Source organism: Ovis aries, chromosome X (assembly GCF_016772045.2).
Source record: "Ovis aries strain OAR_USU_Benz2616 breed Rambouillet chromosome X, ARS-UI_Ramb_v3.0, whole genome shotgun sequence".
NCBI classification, from domain to species: Eukaryota; Metazoa; Chordata; class Mammalia; order Artiodactyla; family Bovidae; genus Ovis; species Ovis aries.
Window position 1 is genome coordinate 47,362,298 of NC_056080.1, and position 22,000 is coordinate 47,384,297.

A 22,000-nucleotide genomic window follows, 5' to 3' on the forward strand; every position below is an offset into this window, starting at 1 on the left:
GCCCTGGAAAAACATTTGGCCTAGCCGTACATAGACAGTCTAGAGACCTGATGTGTGATCAAATGGATCAGTGGCGACCATTGTTGGCACTTATTCAAGTGGTACCTCAAGAAGCACTAATGACCTCCACACCTTGCTCACAGCTCCCATTTGAAAAAAACATTCTGGTTCCACCCACCCACAAGCCACAGGTTGGTGATGGGTCTAAGGAAGACAGATCCTGGGAAAAGATGTGATCTAGGGACAGAGGGATGGCTGGAGTCCTGGGAAGTTGTTCAGATGGGATGACAGCAGCCAATGTCGGTACTGACTCCATCAACACCACAGAAGCAGCCCAGATCTCAGACAGCACTGTAGCCACTTCAATAACTTGCACCACAATGCCCTGAATCCCAGCCCCAGCCTAGCAAATGCTGTAATCTTACACACACCATGCCGCAAGCTTGCACTAGATCAGAGATGACCAGAACAGGAGGAATGATACAACCTTGAACTACATCTTGGAGTGCAGATACAAACACTTGTACAGGCAATGCATCAGACCTCTGTGAGTGCATAAGCTACACTTACATCAACACTCCAATCTTTGAGGCAGAAAACACACTCAGAAGAGAGAGAGAGTCAGCTCAACCATGACCCTCAGTGTTTCTGCTACAGTAAGTAGGGAGCAGAACCCAACCCTGAGAGGTTGGCAACATCTATGGAGTAAAGAGGAAGTCATGCCTCACACTCTGCACAGACATTGCATCCTTCAACACCAGCTGCACTCACTGTCAATGTGATAGTGGCCAACATATCCTGAGGAAAGACATAGCTGGGGTCCACATCAAAACCGGTTTTGCCATAATGATACTGGACACATGTGGTAGACATAAGGACACTCCCAGATAAATGCACACCTTCAAGACTACAACAGACAAACTTTTCACCTAAATTCGAGACAAAAAAGTTGAGTAAAATAAAAAGGCAGAAGAATGAATCCCAACTAAAAGAGTAAGAGAAAAAAAGAAAACTGAGATTAAATTATGAAACAGACATTGTCAGTCTATGAGACATTGGGTTCCAAAAAGAGGTAATAAAAATGTTAACTAAATTAGAAAGATTACCAATATAAACTCAGATCATATAGTTAAGACATTCTTAACTATAAAAATGACCGAATCAAAAATAGATAATTCAATTTCTGAGATAAAAGGCAATCTAGAAACATTGAATAGCTGATTAAAAGACACAAAAGAATGAGTAAGTGATCAGAAAGAGAAAAAATAAAATCATGCATCAAAAGAGCAGACAGAAAAACAAATGAAAACGAACAAACAATCCTGAAAGCAAGATACAAGATCTATGGGATCATGTAAAATGTTCCTGAAGAAGAGAGAGAGAAGGGAATTAAAGATGTATTTGACGAAATCATGGCTGAAACCTTCCCAAACCAAAGTCCTGAGGAAATAGATATCCAGGAATAGGGAACACAGAGGGTCATCAAACAAAATTAACCCAAACAGACCCATGGCAAGACATATTATACTTAAAATGGCAAAAATTGAAGGTAAAGAGTATACTCTAAATGCAGCAAGAGAAATGCAAAGAGTCATATTCAAGAGGGTCTCTGTAACTCTATCAGCTGATTTCTCTACAGAAATTTAATAGGACAAAAGGGCATGTCATGATATATTCAAAGTCCTGAAAGCGAAAATCTTGAATCTAGGATATTCTACCCAACAAAATCATCATTTAGGAAAAAGGAGAGATAAACAATTTCTCAGACAAGCAGAAATTAAAATAATCATCAATAATAAACCTTCCCTAAAAGAAATGTTGAAGGGTCTTCTCTAAGTTGAAAATAAACTAGAATGTATAGAAAGGGAAAATCCCAATAGGAAAGTCAAATGTATAGTAAGGCTTGAAGTTCACTTTAAAAACTTAGTAAACAGATTAAAAACAAAAACAAAACAAAATTGTAGGAGAGATTATATCTACAGGAAACAGTAAAAGCATAAGCATGAAGGTATAAAACTAGAACGTGAAAAACACAAAATGTAGTCAATAGGAGTAAAAAATAAGGAGATCATTGAGAACATGATTGATGTTGATTATTAGTTTAAAACAAGTAGACATAGCTACAGGTAAACATACATAAACTCCATAGTAACTACAAAACAAAAACCTACAACAGACAAACAGAAACAAGAGAGAAAGGGTCACAAGCATTCCATTCAAGAAAATTATCAAACCACATAGGAAGAAACTAAAAGAAGAATAGAAAAGAACTGCAAAAACAAATCAGAAAGCAAGTACCAAAATGGAAATAAGTTCATACCTATCAGTTGCTGCTGCTGCTGCTGCTGCTGCTGCTGCTAAGTCGCTTAAGTCATATCTGACTCTGTGCGACCCAAGAGACGGCAGCCCACCAGGCTCCGCTGTCCCTGGGATTCTCCAGGCAAGAACACTGGAGTGGGTTGCCATTTCCTTTTCCGATGCATGAAAGTGAAAAGTGAAAGTGAAGTCGCTCAGTCGTGCCTGACTCTTAGCAACCCCATGGACTGAAGCCTGCCAGGTTCCTCCATCCATGAGATTTTCCAGGCAAGAGTATTGGAGTAGGGTGTCATTGCCTTCTCCACATACCTATCAGTAATCACCTTAAATGTCAATGAACTAAATGCTACTTCAAAAGATGTGTGTGCATGCTAAATTGCTTCAGTCATATCTGACTCTTTACAACCCTATGTACTGTACGTTGCCAGGCTCCTCTGCCCAGGGGATTCTCCAGGAAAGAATATTGGAGTGGATATAGGGTGGTTAATTGGATAACGAAGCAAGATCCAATAATATGCCTACAAGAGATTTATTTCAGAATGAAAAACACACAGACTGAAAGTGAGGGGATGGAAAAGGATATATGATCCAAATGAAAATAAGAAAGTGAGGTAGCAATATTCATATCAGATAAAATAGAGGATCCTGCTGTGATTTATGTCTGAGAGTGTTTTGCCTATGTTCTCCTCTAGGAGTTTTATAGTTTCTGATCTTACATTTAGATCTTTAATCCATTTTGAGTTTGTTTTTGTGTGCGGTGTTAGAAAGTGATCTAGTTTCATTCTTTTACAAGTGGTTGACCAGTTTTCCCAGCACCACTTGTTAAACAGATTGTCTTTACTCCATTGTATATTCTTGCCTCCTTTGTCAAAGATAAGGTGTCCATATGTGTGTGGATTTATCTCTGGGCTTTCTATTTTGTTCCATTGATCTATATGTCTGTCTTTGTGCCAGTACCATACTGTCTTGATGACTGTGGCTTTGTAGTAGAGTCTGAAGTCAGGCAAGTTGATTCCTCCAGTTCCATTCTTCTTTCTCAAGATTGCTTTGGCTATTCGAGGTTTTTTGTATTTCCATACAAAGCTTGAAATTATTTGTTCTAGTTCTGTGAAAAATGTGGCTGGTAGCTTGATAGGGATTGCATTGAATTTGTAAATTGCTTTGGGTAGTATACTCATTTTCACCTCTATGATCCACCTCCCAGAATTCTGGAAATAAAAGCAAAAATAAACAAATGGGATCTAATTAAAATTAAAAGCTTCTGCACAACAAAGGAAAATATAAGCAAGGTGAAAAGACAGCCTTCTGAATGGGAGAAAATAATAGCAAATGAAGCAACTGACAAACAACTAATCTCAAAAATATACAAGCAACTTCTGCAGCTCAACTCCAGAAAAATAAACGACCCAATCAAAAAATGGGCCAAAGAACTAAATAGACATTTCTCCAAAGAAGACATATGGATGGCTAACAAACACATGAAAAGATGCTCAATATCACTCATTATTAGAGAAATGCAAATCAAAACCACAATGAGGTACCACTTCACACCAGTCAGAATGGCTGCGATCCAAAAATCTGCAAGAAATAAATGCTGGAGAGGGTGTGGAGAAAAGGGAACCCTCCTACACTGTTGGTGGGAATGCAAACTAGTACAGCCACTATGGAAAACAGTGTGGAGATTCCTTAAAAAATTGCAAATAGAACTACCTTATGACCCAGCAATCCCACTGCTGGGCATACACACCAAGGAAACCAGAATTGAAAGAGACACATGTACCCCAATGTTCATCGCAGCACTGTTTATAATAGCCAGGACATGGAAACAACCTAGATGTCCATCAGCAGAAGAATGGATAAGAAAGCTGTGGTACATATACACAATGGAGTATTACTCAGCCGTTAAAAAGAATTCATTTGAATCAGTTCTGATGAGATGGATGAAACTGGAGCCGATTATACAGAGTGAAGCAAGCCAGAAAGAAAAACACCAATACAGTATACTAACACATATATATGGAATTTAGGAAGATGGCAATGACGACCCTGTATGCAAGACAGGGAAAGAGACACAGATGTGTATAACGGACTTTTGGACTCAGAGGGAGAGGGAGAGGGTGGGATGATTTGGGAGAATGACATTCTAACATGTATACTATCATGTGAATTGAATCGCCAGTCTATGTCTGACGCAGGATGCAGCATGCTTGGGGCTGGTGCATGGGGATGACCCAGAGAGATGTTATGGGGAGGGGAGGTGGGAGGGGGGTTCATGTTTGGGAATGCATGTAAGAATTAAAGATTTTAAAATTTAAAAATAAAAAAAAAATTAAATTAAAAAAAAATTCATATCAGATAAAATAGACTTTAAAGCAAATAATATAATGAAAGACAAAGAAGGATATTATATAATGTTGAAAGGATCAATAAGAAAGAAAGAGGATATTATGCTTGTTAACATACACAAATTCAATACAGAAGCACCTAAATACATAAATCACATGCTAACAAATGTAGAGGAGGAATTTACAATAAGACAATAATAGTAGGAGGTTTTAATGCCCCATTGACATCCGTGGACATACCATCAAGGTAGAAAATTGGTAAGACAACAGAAGTCTCACATAACATATTAGAGCAGATGGACTTAATGGATATAAGTCAAGACACACTATCCATAAAAAGAAGAACACACATTCTTCTCACGTGCACATGGAACTTTCTCCAGAATAGAGAGCATAGTGGGTCACAAAACAAGCCTCTACAAACTCATGAGGATAGAAGCTATATCAAGCATAAATTCAGACTACAACAAAATGTAATTAGAACACCTTATTTTCTTGGGCTCAAAAATCACTGTGGATGGTGACTGCAGTCATCAAATTAAAAGATGCTTGCTCCTTGGAAGAAAAACTATGAAAAACCTAGACAGCATATTAAAAAGCAGAGACATCACTTTGCCCATAAAGTCTGTATAGTCAAATATATGTTTTTTTTTTCAGTAGTTATGTATGAATGTGAGAATTAGACAATAAAGGCTGAGCCCTGAAGAATGGATATTCTTGAACTGTGGTACTGGAGGAAACTCTTGAGAGCCCCTTGGATAGCAAGGAGATCAAACCATTAAATTCTAAAGGAAATTAACCTTGAATATTCTTTGGAAGGACTGATGCTGAAGCTAAAGCTTCAATGCTTTGGCCACCTGATGTGAAGAGCCAACTCACTGAAAAAGACTTTGATGCTGGGAAAGATTGAGAGCAGAAGGAGAATGGGACAACAGAGGATGAGATGGTTGGATGGCATCACTGACTCAATGGACATGAGTTGGAGCAAACTCCAAGAGATAGTGAAGGACAGGAAAGTCTGGTGTGCTGCAGTCCATGGTGTCACACAGATTCAAACATAACTGAATGACTGGACAACAGCAACAGAAATAAATCTGGGAAAGAACAAACATGTGGACACTGAAAATATGCCACTACAAAACCAGTGTATAACAATGAAATCGAAGAAATCAGAAAATACCTTAAGATGAGATAAATGAAAATATGTTGTGAAATCTATGGGATGCAGCAAAAGCAGTTCTTAGAGGGATGTTCATAGTGCACAGGTGTTGCTCAAGAAGTAAGTACATCCAAGTAAACACCTTAACTTACCACGTTTAAAATAATTAGAAAGAGACAACAAAGCAAAGCAGTAAAGCCAGCAGAAGGAAATGCAAAAAAAATAGAGAAAAGATAAAATAGAAACCAAAATAAAGCAATAGAAATATCAAGGAAGATGAAAGCTTTTAATTTTTAAATTTATTTTTTAATTGGAGGAAGTTTGCTTTTTTCTCAGTGTTTATTTTAATTTAATTGGAGGTTAATTACTTTACAATATTGTATTGGTTTTGTCATACATCATCCTAAATCTGCCACAGGTATACACGTGTTCCCCTTCCTGAACCCCCTTCCCTCCTCCCTCCCCATACCATCCCTCTGGGTCATCCCAGTGCACCAGGCCCAAGCATCCAGTATCATGCATCAAACCTGGACTGGCGATTCGTTTCATATATGATATTAAACATGTTTTAATGCCATTCTCCCAAATCATCTGTGTCTCTTTTGCTGTCTTGCATACAGGGCTATTGTTGCCATCTTTCTAAATTTCATATATATGCATTAGTATACTGTAGTGGTGTTTTTCTTTCTGGCTTACTTCACTCTGTATAATAGGCTCCAGTTTCATCCACATCATTAGAACTGATTCAAATGTATTCATTTTAGTGGTTGATCCATTCATCTGCTGATGGGCATCTAGGTTGCTTCCATGTCCTGGCTATTATAAACAGTGTTGCGATGAACATTGGGGTACATGTGTCTCTTTCAATTCTGGTTTCCTCAGTGTGTATGCCAAGCAGTGGGATTGCTGGGTCATAAGGCCGTTCTATTTCCAGTTTTTAAAGGAATCTCCACACTGTTCTTCATAGTGGCTGTACTAGTTTGCATTCCCATCAACAGTGTAAGGGGGATCCCTTTTCTCCACACCCTCTTCAGCATTTGTTGCTTGTAGACTTTTGGATCGCAGCCATTCTGACTGGCGTGAAATGGTACCTCATTGTGGTTTTGATTTGCATTTCTCTGATAATGAGTGATATTGAGCATCTTTTCATGTGTTTGTTAGCCTTCTTTATGTCTTCTTTGGAGAAATGTCTGTTTAGTTCTTTGGCCCATTTTTTGATTGGGTCGTTTATTTTTCTGGAATTGAGCTTCAGGAGTTGCTTGTATATTTTTGAGATTAGTTGTTTGTCAGTTGCTTCATTTGCTATTATTTTGTCCCTTTCTGAAGGCTGTCTTTTCACCTTGCTTAGAGTTTCCTTTCTTGTGCAGAAGCTTTTAAGTTTAATTAGGTCCCATTTGTTTATTTTTGCTTTTATTTCCAATATTCTGGGATGTGGGTCATAGAGGATCCTGCTGTGATTTATGTTGGATAGTGTTTTGCGTATGTTCTCCTCTAGGAGTTTTATAGTTTCTGGTCTTATGTTTAAATCTTTAATCCATTTTGAGTTTATTTTTGCGTATGGTGTTAGAAAGTGTTCTAGTTTCATTCTTTTACAAGTGGTTAACCAGTTTTCCCAGCAACACTTGTTAAAGAGATTGTCTTTAATCCATTGTATATTCTTGCCTCCTTTGTCAAAGATGTTTGCTTTAAAATATCGTGCTTGTTTCTATGAATAACTTGAATCAGCCATAATTATACATATATACCCTCCCTTACAGGCCTCCATCCCCTTCACACATTTCCTCCCATCAGATCATCACAGAGCACCAGGCCGGTCTCCCTGAATTATACAGAAACTTCCCACCATCTTTTTATTTTACACTTGATAGTGTATATATGTCAATGCTACTTTATCTTTTGGACCCAACCTCCCCTTCCCCTACTGGGTCCACAAGTCTGTTTTCTCATTCTGAGTTTCCAATCCTTCCCTGTAAATAGGTTCATCACTATAATTTTTCCAGATTCCAAATATGTGTTACTATGCAATATTTATTTTTCTCTTTCCGACTTACTTCACTCTGAATAACAGGCTCTAGGTTCATCCATTTCACTACAATTGACTTAAATCCATTCCTTTTTATGTCTGAGTAATATTCCATTGTATATATATACCACAGCTTCTTTATCCATTCATCTGACAATATGCATCTTGGTTGCTTCCATATCTTGGCTATTTTAAATAGTGCTGCAAAGAATATTGGAGTATGTGTCATTGGGGTTTCCTCAGGGTATATGCCCAGTTGTGTGCTTGCTGGTTCATATGATAGATTACTCCTAGTTTTTTAAGGAATATCCATATTTTTCTCCATAATGGCTGTATCAGTTTGCATTCCCATGCACAGTGCAGGAGTGTTCCCTTTTCTCCACATCCTCTCCAGGATTTATTGTTTTTAGATTTGTCCATTCTGAATGGTGTGATATGACACCTTATTGTAGTTTTGATTTGCATTTCTCCCACAATTTGTGATGTTGAACATCTTTCCATGTGTTTATTGGCCATCTATATGTCTTCCTTGGAAGGAAATTATGACCAAACTAAGCAGCATATTAAAAAGCAGAGATATTACTTTGCCAACAAAGGTCTGTCTAGTCAAGGCTATTGTTTCTCCAGTGGTCATGTATGGATGTGAGAATTAGACTGTGAAGAAAGCTGAGCACCAAAGAATTGGTGCTTTTGAACTGTGGTGTTAGAGAAGACTCATGAGAGTCCCTTAGACAGCAAGGAGATCCAACAAGTCCGTCCCAAAGGAAACCAGTCCTGGGTGTTCATTGGAAGGACTTTGGCCACCTCATGTGAAGAGTTGACTCACTGGAAAAGACTATGATGCTGGGAGGGATTGGGGGCAGGAGGAGAAGGAGACAACCGAGGATGAGATGGCTGGATGGCATCACCAACTCGATGCACATGAGTTTGGGTGAACTCCAGGAGTTGGTGATGGACAGGGAGGCCTGGCGTGCTGCAATTCATGGGGTCGCAAAGAGTCAGACATGACTGAGCGACTGAACTGAACTGAACTGATGTCTTCCTTGGAGAAATGTCTGTTTACTTCTTCTGCCCTTTTTTGGATTGCACTCTTTGTTTTTCTAATATTGAGCTGCATGTGCTACTTATATATTTTGGATACTAATCCTTTGCAAGTTGCTTCATTTACAAGTATTTTCTTCCATTCTTATGATCGTCTTTGAATCTTTTGTATTGTTTCCTTTGCCATGCAAAACCTGTAAGTTTATTTCAGTTCAATTCAGTCGTGCCTGACTCTTTGTGACCCCATGGACTGCAGCACGCCAGGCTTCCCTGTCCATTACCAACTCCCAGAGCTTGTTCAAACTCATGTCCATTGATTTGGTGATGCCATCCAGCCATTTCATCCTCTGTTGTCCCCTTCTCCTCCTGCCTTCAATCTTTCATATTATCAGGATCTTTTCCATTTAGTCAGTTCTTCCTATCAGGGGGACAAAATATTGGAGGTTCAGCTTCAGCATCAGTCCTTCCAATGAATGTTCAGGAGTTCCTTTAGATGTACTGGCTTGATATCTTGACTCTCAAGAGGCTTCTCCAATACCATAAGTTCAAAAGCATCAATTCTTTTGTGCTCAGCTTTCTTAATAGTCCAATTCTCACATCCACACATGATTACTGGAAGAGACATAGCTTTGACTAGACAGACCTTTGTCAGCAAAGTAATGTCTATGCTTTTTAATATGCTGTGTTGGTTGGTCATAGCTTTTCTTCCAAGGAGCAAGCATCTATAAATTTCCTGGCTGCAGCCACCATCTGCAGTGATTTTAGAGCTCCCTAAAATAAGTGACCTTTCCCGGTGTGGGCTCCTCTTGCAGCACAGCTCCAGTACCAGCTGAGCCCCTGTTGGTCTCTGGAGGTGCTGGCATGAATACTGCACTAGGCCAGCCCCCACACTGCTTCGGCAGAGAAGAGAGGGTGCCAACCACCACATGGTGTCTCTTCAAGGCCCGTGTCTCAGTGGCACTGTTGACCTATTTACTTCTGGACAGTCTTCCTCCTCCCCATCCAAACAGGATCAACACTAGGACATCTCTCTGGAAGACTTGGATGATAACGCTGCCTAGGAATGTGAAAATTGAAATAGTAATGTGCAAGGGAAGGCGCTGCTGAATTCTGGAAACGTGTCAAATGCTGGAGAGAATCCTCCGTGATCACAGATATGTAAAGGGAAGGTGATATGATGGCAGAGGAGAAAAACGTGTGCCCATCTTCTGTGAGAACTCAAAAATTAAAACTCTCTGATGAACAACCACTGACAGCAGAATGTTGGATCTCATAAAAAAAAAAAGATACCCCATGCCAAAGGGCAAAGGAAAAGCCCAAGCAAGACAGTAGGAGGGGCAAAATTACATTTAGAATCAAATCCCTTACCTGCCAGAGATTCTTGGAAAGCTCAAACAAAACCTTGTGCACACCAGGAGACCCCACAGAGACTGAGCCAGATCTGCCCTTGAGTATTTGAGTATCTTCTGAGGAGGTAGCAGTCAGCAGTGGCCTGCTGCTGAGGCAGGGGCTCTGGGTGCAGCAGACCTGGCTGTGGCAGAAGCCCTTTTGGAGGAAGTTTCCATTAACCCCACCAGAACTCACACAGGATTGGGGAAACAGACTCTTGGAGGGCACAAATAAAACTGTGTGCACTAGGACCCAGGAGAAAGTAGCAGTCCCCCCACCCCGAAGAGACTGACCCAAACATGCCTGTGAGTGTCCAAGAGTCCCTGGCAGAGGCATGGGTTGGTAGTGGCCTGCTGCAATGTGAGGGGAACTGAGTGCAGCAGTGCATGCTGAGACCTTTTGAAGGAGGTCACCATTTTCTTCATTACCTCCACCATAATTTGGTCTCAGGTCAAACAATAGGGAGGGAGCACAGCCACATCCATCAACAGAAAATTGGATTCAAGGTTTACTGAGCCACAGTCAGTCTCTCCCATCAGGAAACTTCCATAAGCATCTCATCCTTATTCCTCAGAGTGCAGACAGAATGAAAACCACAATCATGGAAAGTTTATTTAGGTCCCATTGTTCATTATTGTTTTTATTTCCATTACACTTGGAGGTGAGTCAAAGAGGATCTTTCTGTGGTTTATGTCAAAAATTGTACTGCCTATGTTTTCCTCTAAGAGTTTTACAGTTTCTAGCCTTACATTTAAGCCTCTGATCCATTTTTAGTTTATATTTGTGTATGGTGTTAGGAAATGTTCTAGTTTCTTTTCTCTAAATGTAGCAGGCCAGCTTTTCCAGCAACCCTTATCGAAGAGACTGTCTATTCTCCACTGTGTTTTCCTGCCTCTTTTGTCAAAGATAGGTTGCCCATAAGTGTGTGGGTTTCAGTTCAGTTCAGGCATTTAGTTGTGTCTGAATCTGCAACCCCCATGAACCACAGCGTGCCAGGCCTCCCTGTCCATCACCAACTCTCGGAGTTTACTCAAACTCATGGCCACTGAGTCGGTGATGCCATCTAACCATCTCATCCTCTGTCATCCCCCTCTCCTCCTGCCTTCAATCTTTCCCAACATCAGGGTGTTTTCAAATGAGTCAGGTGTTTGCATCAGGTGGACAAAATATTTGAGTTTCAGCTTCAACGTCAGTCCTTCCAATGAACACCCAGGACTGATTTCTTTTAAAATGGACTGGTTGGATCTCCTTGCAGTCCAAGGGACTCTCAAGAGTCTTCTCCAACACCACAGTTCAAAAGCATCAATTCTTCTGCTGTCAACGTTCTTTATAGTCGAACTCACATCCATACATGACTACTCGAAAAGCCATAGCCTTGACTAGACAGACCTTTCTTGGCAAAGTAATGTCTCTGCATTTAAATATGCTGTCTATGTTGGTCATAACTTTCCTTCCAAGGAGTAAGCGTCTTTTAATTTCATGGCTGCAATCACCATCTGCAGTGATTTGGGAGCCTGCAAAAATAACATCAGCCATTGTTTCCACTGTTTCCCCGTCTATTTGCCATGAAGTAATGGGACCCGATGTCATGATCTTCGTTTTCTAAATGTTGAGCTTTAAGCCAACTTTTTCACTCTCCTCTTTCACTTTCATCAAGAGGCTCTTTAGTTCTTCTTCATTTTCTGCCATAACTGTGGTTTTATCTGCATATCTGAGGTTATTGATATTTCTCCCGGCAATCTTGATTCCAGCTTGTGCTTATTCCTTAGTTGGAACTATTTTGAAGAAAAGCAGATTCCAAAGCAAATACATAGTTTCATTAACATAGCTTAAGAAAAGTATTTCCATAAGAAAAACACATTGGTTACCTCAAGGTAGAACCAGGTGTCATCAACGTAGAACTAATAGAAGCCTCTTTTAATTTTGTGTAGAGGAGGGAAAAAAAAAAAAAGTCTGCCATTTGCAGTTTATTTCCTCCTGCTGCTTGGGGACCTTGGGCCTTCCTGCCTCTTATCCTCTCATTCTTCCTTTTCTTTTAGGAAAATTATGTTGCCTAGGGAAAGGGGCAGCATTCTCATTCCATAACTGCTTCCCAACTGATAAGGGGCATCTTCCGTAAATTGGTGAGGCAACATATTCTCCTAATCCTCATATTGAGAGGTCTATGATCCAGAGGTCCCAAGTAGTAGTTGGAAGAAGCTGTGACACTCATAGGAGTTTGGACAACCATTTGGACCTTGAAAGCTTCATGTATCTAGAAACAAATCCAGGTACACAGTTGCAGATGCAGGGAGCAAACAGCAAAAGTAGAACAATCAGAATTATTAAAATTAAGATAGTTTTCCACCATGGGGAACTAGTTAACATATCCCAAAGTGAAGTGACTGAGGCTTCAGGAGTATCCATAGCTTGAGTCATCTTGTTCATGTGCTTAGTAAAGTGAGTAACATTAGTGCTCATATTAGGTATATATGCACAGCATTGGGTATGAATAATGGCGCAAGTTCCTCCTTGTGCAGCTGTCAGAATATCTAAAGCCAATCCGTTTTGTAAAATCACCTTTCTAATTTGTATTTGTTCATAATTAAGGGCTGAAATAGTTTTTTTGAGAATTTTGTAAAGCCTGTTGAATAGTTAGTCAGAGCATCAACTTGTAGCATAACATCTGTAGCTCCCAGAGAGGGAACGAAAATTGCAGCCAAATAATCATACCAGTGAAATACAGACCTGGTCCAACGAGTTCTAAGATGTGGCAAAATAGCAGGGATCTCTGGAACTTCTGAAAATATGAAGGCATGAGTAAAAACTAGACTTAGGGTGCACTCTCTATCCAGCCAGGGGAAGTGATGCCCATAGGTAAGAGCCACATATCTAGTAGGTCCTGTTTGGAGCAAGCCACTGTAACTGAGAGATCCAGTCCCAATCAGTGCCTGGCCAGGCAGGTTAGAAAACACAGGAATAATTACACTGCATATTTCTTGAGGCAAAAATCCCAGTTGTTTCCAGTGATTATAATTGAGTTGTGGGCTAACTTCTGGGAATGGCTCTATTTGTTCCCAGCATATGAGGGAACTGACATTAGGCATTCCTTTTCAGGAGTTAGCCATATGACCTCATCTCATATTTGACAAACATTGGGTAAAAAAAAAAATCAGATATATATCTGTTTGTCTTCTTATGTGCAGCAAAATAGTCATTAAACCAAGATAAAGTATAATCAAAGTTAAAAGTCACATTATGTCCATAGTTAAGGTATAAAGTGTTACACCAGTCCATTTTAGGATTGTTAGATGTCATCAGATTAAGAAGAGGCATCACATATGATTGCTGTTGTCGAAAGTAGTCACAGACACAGAAAAAGTCCTTTCCCTGAAGTGGAGACACCTATGATGGGAAGCCTTCCACTGATGAGGAGAAGCATGTTTCACAGACCCAGCAATTAGACTGATTGTGGAATGTGGCTTAGAAATGAGCCCAGAATAAGAAGGTATTGTTGTAAGAGTCAAATGGCAGACTCAGGGTTTTTGAAGTCAGCAAAAGCAAGCCCACATAGATTATCAGGCCAATCTGAAAAGTAAAAAAGTAAAAGCATAGAGAATAAAGCCATAAAATGACTGGGTCAGGATGCACCTATGAATCATTTCCTGGCACCTTGACAACTATGACAGAAGAAAGAATAACATGGTAAAGGCCTTTCCAGAGGGGCTTGAAAGATTGACCCCAGATCCCAATGTCTTTATCAGGACCTTGGTTCTTGGCTCAAACAGCAGCTCTTTTGACTCAGAGGCTGGGTCAGGAGTCAACTCCCAGAGTTTCCATAATATCTGTTGGAAAGCTGAAAGCTGCCACAAACTTTAAGCTTAGTTATTTGTCCTTCTAACAACAATGACTGATATTTAAGAAGCTGACTGTCTGTCATCCAAATATTAACTTTAGAGTTTAAGATTCCACTCACATCATGAGAAGTCAGTAACAGTATGATTTCACCCATTAATGAACTTAAGAGCTTCAAGCACTAATAAAGCAATATCAGGAATTACTTCTAGATAAAGTGCCACTATTTCTAATTATCTATTCTGGTATCCTTTAGGTTTCTAGTGAGGCCCTTGGGGCTGTGTCATAACTCCCAAGGCCATATCTTTTCTTTTTGACAAACAAATTAAACTCTGACCCTGTGGGCAAGCTCAAAACAGGAGCTTGCAGGACAGCAGTTTGAAGAGCCTTAAAAGTCTTTTGAGCATTTGGACACCAAACCAGCTTGTCAGTTTGGGCTTGTTGAATTTCAGTTATAAGAATATATAGAGGCTGGGCAAGGTCCCCATAACCCAGAATCCAAATGTGGCAGTAGCTTTAAGATAGTCGTCTCATTATCTTAAAGTCATAGGTGAAAGTGAAAGTCACTCAGTCGTATCCAACTCTTTGTGACCCCATGGACTATACAGTCCATGGAATTCTCCAGGCCAGAATACTGGAGTGGGCAGCCATTCCCTTTTCCAGGGGATCTTCCCAACCCATGGATTGAACCCAGATCTCCCACATTGCAGGAAGATTCTTTATCAGCTGAGCTATATAAGTAGGGGATGATTTAGTATAGGCTTAATTCGTTTAGGGCTTATGGCCCTTGTCTCTTCGGATATGATTAGGTCCAGATATTTAACAGATTGTTGACAAAGCTGAGCCTTTTCCCTTGATGACTTATAACCACAGCCAGCCAAAAATGTTTACAAAGTCTGCTGAGGCTTTTGAGCAAGCTTTCTCTGCCTCAGCACAGAGCAGAATATCATCTATTTATTGTAACACTACTGCCTCGGGGTTATTAAAGTTTTGTAGATCCCATGACAAACTCTGTCTGAATAAAACTCTCCAGGTTAACTGAGAAGCTGGCTGGGTAGGGTCTTCAAAGGCAAATAAAATTTTGCTTTCCTTCACCAATAGTATATACTAGAAAGCATTGAAATCAATTACTGAAAATTATTTGGCTGGTTTAGGAATTTCAGACAATACAGTGTAAGGATTAGGCAACACAGGATGTAAAGGGACCACAGCCTCATTTATTATTCATAAATCTTGAGCTAGTCTCCATTTATATTTGACTTTTTAACACCCAAAATAGGAGTATTGCATGAACTGTTGCAGGGAATTAATTGCCCCTGCTCCTTTAAATTTTCAGTGATAGGCTTTAACCCTTCTTTAACCTCAGGTATTAGAGGATATTACTTTTGATGTGGAAATATGTGTAAGTCTTTGAGCCTGACATCAACAGGAATAGCATTTTGTGTTCAACCCAGTTTTTACATTAGCCTACACTCTAGGATTTATATTTTGTTCAACCAATGGGAGAGAAAGAGAACATTCATGAAAACAGAGGCATGCAGCTTGCTCAGTATATCCCTCCCCAAAAGGGGTGAGGGAGACTCTGGCATGATCAGAAACTCATGTGAAAACAGCACAGAGTCCCAGTTGCAGCTTAGAGGACAACTGAAATAATAATGTTTGGGACATCCAGACAGTCCCATTACAGTAGTGGATCAGGGAGAAAGTGGACCAGAGGCTTCAGTAAGCACAGAGTAAATTATCCCAGTGTCCGAAAGGAAAGCGACTGACTGGCTCCCCATTACTAATATTTGTGATTAATCAAGAGTAATTAGGATAGGAACTTGTAGGGGGATCCCCAGACAGCTTCAGTCCTGATTGTCCTGAGAGCCCAACTCCTGGGTCCTATGCCTCTGGGGTCAGTCTTTCCTCCAGTGTGGTCCTTTGCAGACTGGACATGGACCCAGGGCAGCTTAGAAGCCTGAGGACAATCCCACTTGTGGTGCCCCTCCTTTCCACAGTAATAGCAAATCCATCCCTTTCCACCTGGGTTCCTCTGGGCACTTTTCTCAAGCTGTCTCAGAATGGTTTTGATAATGAACTGTCTGATCCAGTTGCAACAAATTATCTAAGGACTGATTTGGTCCATATGTCTGTTTTAGTAGCTTACAGTAAATGTCTGTTCCCCACTAAGTGAGAAATATATTCTTTAAGATCAATCTCCCCTCTTCACTTTCAGAATCAATCTCAGTGAATCTGCAAAGGGCATCTCACAGTCTATGTAGGGATTTACCAGGTGCTTCCTTCTCTTCCTGTTCTATGTTTGCCAATTTGGCATAGTTTAAAGTCTTAGCACATGCTCGCCTGAGTCCTTCAATAATACATCTGACAAAATAACTCTGATCCCACCTTCCTTTAGCCGTGTTATAGTTCCAGTCTGGTTCTATAGTTGGGGCAGCCTGTTTCTCAGTAGGAAGGGTTGCTATCTCATCCTCCCTCTTTCCTGCTGATTCATTATCAAGCCATTCATCTCCATAGGCAATAGTTTTCTCCAAAACTCGAATTTCTGAGTCAGGAGTTAGTGTCTGCCCCAGAATATACATCACATCCTTCCAAGTAAGGTCACACAGCAGAGTAACACACTTAAAGGCTCTAATATATTTTTCTGGGTCCTCCTAATAGTCTCCCAGACCTTCCTTGATTCTTGGTACTTCTTGATAAGAAAAGGGCTTATTAACTCTCATAGATTCATTATTTTTCTTGTTAGTTGCTTCATGGAGAGGCAACAGCTTGTGTGGCTGTTCCTCAACCTCTCTGGCTGCCCTTTGCATATGTTCCCAGGGATATATTGGAGAAGCCTATTTTTCCTTATCTCTTTGTCTCCTGTCCTGTCTCATCCTGTATTTCATCCTTAGTTTTAGCTGTCTGAGCTTCTCTTACTTCGACTGGCTGAATTTCAATTGAAAACAAAGTAGTCTGAGGTCATATTGAGACTGGAGTTTAGACTTCTACTGAGACTGGAACAGTTTGAATTTCAGTTTGATTTTCTACCGAGACTGAGGAAACCCTCTCTTGAGGGGTGCCCTGACTTTCAGTTTGCTCAGTTGGAAACCCTGGATATGGGGGCAAAGTAGGAGGACAGGAGGGAGCTGAAGGTTTCACACCCAAATGCATATCCTTAGGATATAAATCTGGAGTGTCTCACAGAGAGAAATAAAAGGCAACACATATGTCACTTCTAGCCATTTCCCTTGTTTTCTGCAGAACTAGTCTAATTGTAAGACAGTATTATAATTATGAGACCCTTCAACTGTCCACTGTTCACCATCCTTCAATGGATACCTTGGGCATACAGTATCACATAGGAAGATCAAGCATGTCTTCTTTAAGCTCTGGGGATCAAATTTATCCCAGTTTTTCAGGATGCAGTTCAAGGCAGTGAGGCTGAAATTGTTAGCTTCCATCTGTAAGAGAGAAAAGCAGCATCCAGCAGCCTTTTCTACCAGAGGCATCTCTCCTTGCTTTAGGTGGTGGTGGAGATAAGTCTTCCACCTAAGCTTCCTTTCCTGGCTGGAGTTAACTTGTCTCTTACTGACGCAGGTGTCCCACTACTGTCCCTCACCATTCTACCACTGAGGCAGGGTGGAGATGCACCAGGGGTAGACCTGGTGACATACCAGATTGATGTCCAGTTCCTCATCATTAAACCCTTTGTCTGATTTCTACTCTTCCTCTGATGCCACCTGGGGTGCAACAGAGTAGCCTTCAAGAATTCCTCCCAAGCTAAGATTTCCAGAGAAAACACCCATCTGCTGCATGCCTTTGCACAGTCCTGAGTATATTCCTGACCACAATAGAATGGGTAAATCACAAAAGGGCAAACATAAAACCCAAGATGTTCCATTTGAGTGTCACCACACCAGTATATGTGATAACAAAATAGGTGGTGAAGGTCTGGCCATGAGGAAAAAGTGATTTTTGTCCTCAAGCTATATTAGGGCTAATCCTTCCAAAGCCACCTCTGGCCCACTAAGAGCTAGTGTTACCAAAGGAAGAAGCCCATTGCACTTCCAATCTGATCAGATCCTAGGATTCCCTATCTGTGTCCTCAAAAACCTCATGGTCACCAGCAGTGTTCCTATTCACATAGATTGGAGGCTCAGCTGTGATAAAGACTCACTTTCATGTCCCTAGCCACTGAGGCAGGTAGTTTAGAGAGCGACTTCTAGCCTGAGAGACATTCTTGGAGCTAGAGCTCTACGTAGCTACTGAACGTGCTCTTGTCTGCAGTGCATGATAAAACAACCAACAGCATGGATCACAAGTCCCTTGAAAGTCTGTGATCCGACAGGCTTGGTTATTAGTTCTAGTTCCTCAGGCAGTTATGAAATGGTCAAAGAGACCAGGAAATGTGACCAAGAAAAAAAAGCTCAGTCCACACGCTTTGCCCATTTCTGGCTGCTCCCCTTGCAGGGACAATGGGTGCCTCTTGGCATTGTCTGCCTTCAGTCATTATGAAGCATTGCAAAATTGCAGAATATGGCTCAATGATTGCTTCATGGACAATTCCATGTCTCATTCATGCTGTTTTCACAAAAACAGGCACACCATGGAGTTATTAAAGTACAGCAGAAAATGTGTTTACTAGGAGAACAAAGAGCTAGAGCTCCGAGTGTCCTTATGTTGTCTTGAAGATCCCACATGAGCCCCCTGAGATGAAAGGTTGCTGCTACAAGCTGTGTGTTATGCAGGGATTCATGGCCTCTGGAGGAGAGGAATTTGATATGGGGCCAGAGATGAGGCTTGACCACTTGGAGTTTTGTGTAGCAAAATTATATTAAAGTATAATAGAGATATGGAAAGCTTCTGACATGGACATCAGAAGGGGACAGAAAGAGTGCCCTCTTACTAGTTTTTAGCAAGGTGTTATATGTTTGTTCAGTTCAGTTCAGTCGCTCAGTTGTGTCCGACACTTTGCGACCCCATGAATCGCAGCACGCCAGGCCTCCCTGTCCATCACCAACTCCAAGAGTTCACTCAGACTCACGTCCGTCGATTCAGTGATGCCATCCAGCCAGCTCATCCTCGGTCGTCCCCTTCTCCTTCTGCTCCCAATCCCTCCCAGCATCAGAGTCTTTTCCAATGAGTCAACTCTTCGCATGAGGTGGTCAAAGTACTGGAGTTTCAGCTTTAGCATCATTCCTTCCAAAGAAACCCAGGGCTGATCTCCTTCAGAATGGATTGGTTGGATCTCCTTGCAGTCCAAGGGGCTCTCAGGAGTCTTCTCCAACACCACAGTTCAAAAGCATAAATTCTTCAGCGCTCAGCCTTCTGCACAGTCCAACTCTCACATCCATACATGACCACAGGAAAAGCCATAGCCTTGACTAGACGGACCTTAGTCAGCAAAGTAATGTCGTTTAGAAAGCTATTAATCAGATAAGAGAGACACCTCAAAGCTGAGGGTGTTTCACTCACAATATGCATTTTTGAGATATGATGGCATGAGTTGTGTCATCCCCCTGGTATAAAACAATTGATATGAATACTGGTTTGTTGAGCCGTTATCAACCTAAAGTTTGAGAAAAGAACAAAAAGTTAGTCTTAGGTGGAACCATTTTGAAGAAAGGCAAATTCCAAAGAAATACATAGGTTCATTAATGTAGCTCAAGAAAAGCATTTCCATAAGAAAACCACATTGGTTACCTCAAGGCAGAACCAGGTGTCATCAACATAGAATTACAAGAAGTCTCTTTTAATTCTGTGTAGAGAAGGAAAAATAATGTCTGCCACTTGCAGTTTATTTCCTCCTGCTACTTGGGAACCTCTTGCCTTCCTACCTGTTGTCCTCTCAGTTCCACACGCAGATGTATTTTTGATGTATTTGTGGGGAAGAAAGCGATACCCCCATCTTACTTCTCTGCCATCTTCTAAGAGCTTTTTATTTTTTTAAGAAAAGATAAAACTGACAAATCATTCTGTGTAAATCCAGATCCCTCCCAAGGACAAGTGTCCAAAATAAGAAATGGAAAAGGGAAAATAACCATCAATATGGCACCAATACAAATAAAAATAGGAAAATGCTAAGAACCTTTATGTGGCAACAAATTGGACAACCTAGAGAAATGAACAAATTTCTAGAATCTTACAGCCTTCCAACACTGAGTCAAAAAGCAATAGATAATTTGAACAGACTGATCATTAGAAGTGAAATAACAGCTCTAGTCAAAATTAAACTTCCTGGAAATGAAACTCCAGGATGAGATGGCTCCACAGGGGAATACTACCAAACATATTAAGGATAACTCATACATATCATTCTCATACTAATCCAATCCAAAAAAACTGAAGTGGAAGGAACATACTTAAAGGCATTCTATGGATCCACTATCACCCTGATAACAAAATCAGACAAAGACACTGCAGAAAAAAAAGTATGCAAGCTAATACCTCTGAAGAATATAAATGCAAAAATACTCAACCAAATTTTGACAAACTAAATTCAGTGATATATAAAAAGGGTCATACACTGATCAAGTGGGATTTATCGTAGTGATGCAAGTATTGTACAATATCCAGAAATCAATGTGATATATCACAGTAACAAAAAGAAGAATAAAAATCACATGATCATCTCAATAGATGCAGAAAAATAATTTGAGAAAATTCAACCTTCATTCACAATAAAAACTCTCTTCCAACTGATTATAAAGGGAATATATCAACATAATCAAGGGCACATGCAATAAGCCCCATAGCCAGCTCAATAATCAATGGTCAAACGCTGAAAGACTTCTCATTGAATTCAGGAACAAAGCAAGAACTTTCACATTCACTGTTTTCATTTAACAAAGTATTAGAAGTCCCAGTCACAGCAATCAAGCAAGAATAAGAAGTATAATGGCTCAAATTGGAAGAAAAGAGGTAAAAATTTCATTATTTGCAGATGACATGAAATTCTGTATAGAAACCTTAGTGTTTCTACCAGAATACTATTAGAACAAATAAATGAACTCAACAAGGTTTCAGGATATAAAATTAATATACAGAAATTGTTGTGTTTGTATACACTAATAATGAATTATCAGAAAGGAAAATTTTGAAAAGAACAGTTTCTAAATCACATAAAAATATGCATGAAATAAACTTAACTAAGGAAGTGTATATACTATACACTGAAAACCGCAAGCATTGATAAAAGAAATTGAAGATGACTTATAAAAATGAAAAAAAAATCTATACTCTTGGGTTAAAAGAGTCAATATTATTTAAATGGTGTATTATCCAAAGAAAACTATAGATTTAATTCAAACCTTATCAAAATACTAAGGGCATTTTTCGCAGCACTGGAAAAAATTCCTAAGAATTATATTGGACTACAAGAGACCTGAGTTGTCAAAGAAATCCTGAGGGGGAAAAAAAGATGAAAGTTGGATCTATAATTCTCCCAGACATCATAATTTAAAACAAAGCTACTGTTACCAAGAGTGTGTGATATTTTCACCTAAACTAATGGAACAGGATAGAGAGCAAAGGGGGGAAAGAAACAAAAAACAAAATAAAAACTGATAGAGATATGTTAATTAATCTGCAACAAATGAGGCGATATACAATGGGGAAAACGCTGTCTTTTCAACATGTGATATTGGAAAAACTAGACAGTCACATGTTAAATAATGAAATTAGAACATTCTCTAATACCATACATAAAAATAAACTTGAAATGCATTAGAGATATAAATGTAAGAATGGAGACTATAAAACTTCTAGAGGAAAACAGGCAGAACACATTTTGACATAAATGGAAGGAATGCTTTCTTTTTTTTTTTTTTTTCCTTGAATCTGCCTTCTAGAGTAGTGGAAATAAAAGCAAAAATAAATAAATGGGGCCTAATTAAACTTGAAACCATTTGC

General features: G+C 39.9%; 1 pseudogene; it reads right to left on the minus strand.

Moving 5' to 3' along the window:
* Positions 1-717: 717 nt before the first annotated feature.
* LOC132658798 (endogenous retrovirus group PABLB member 1 Env polyprotein-like) lies at positions 718-16,689 on the minus strand (annotated as a pseudogene).
* Between the last annotated feature and the right edge of the window lie 5,311 nt (positions 16,690-22,000).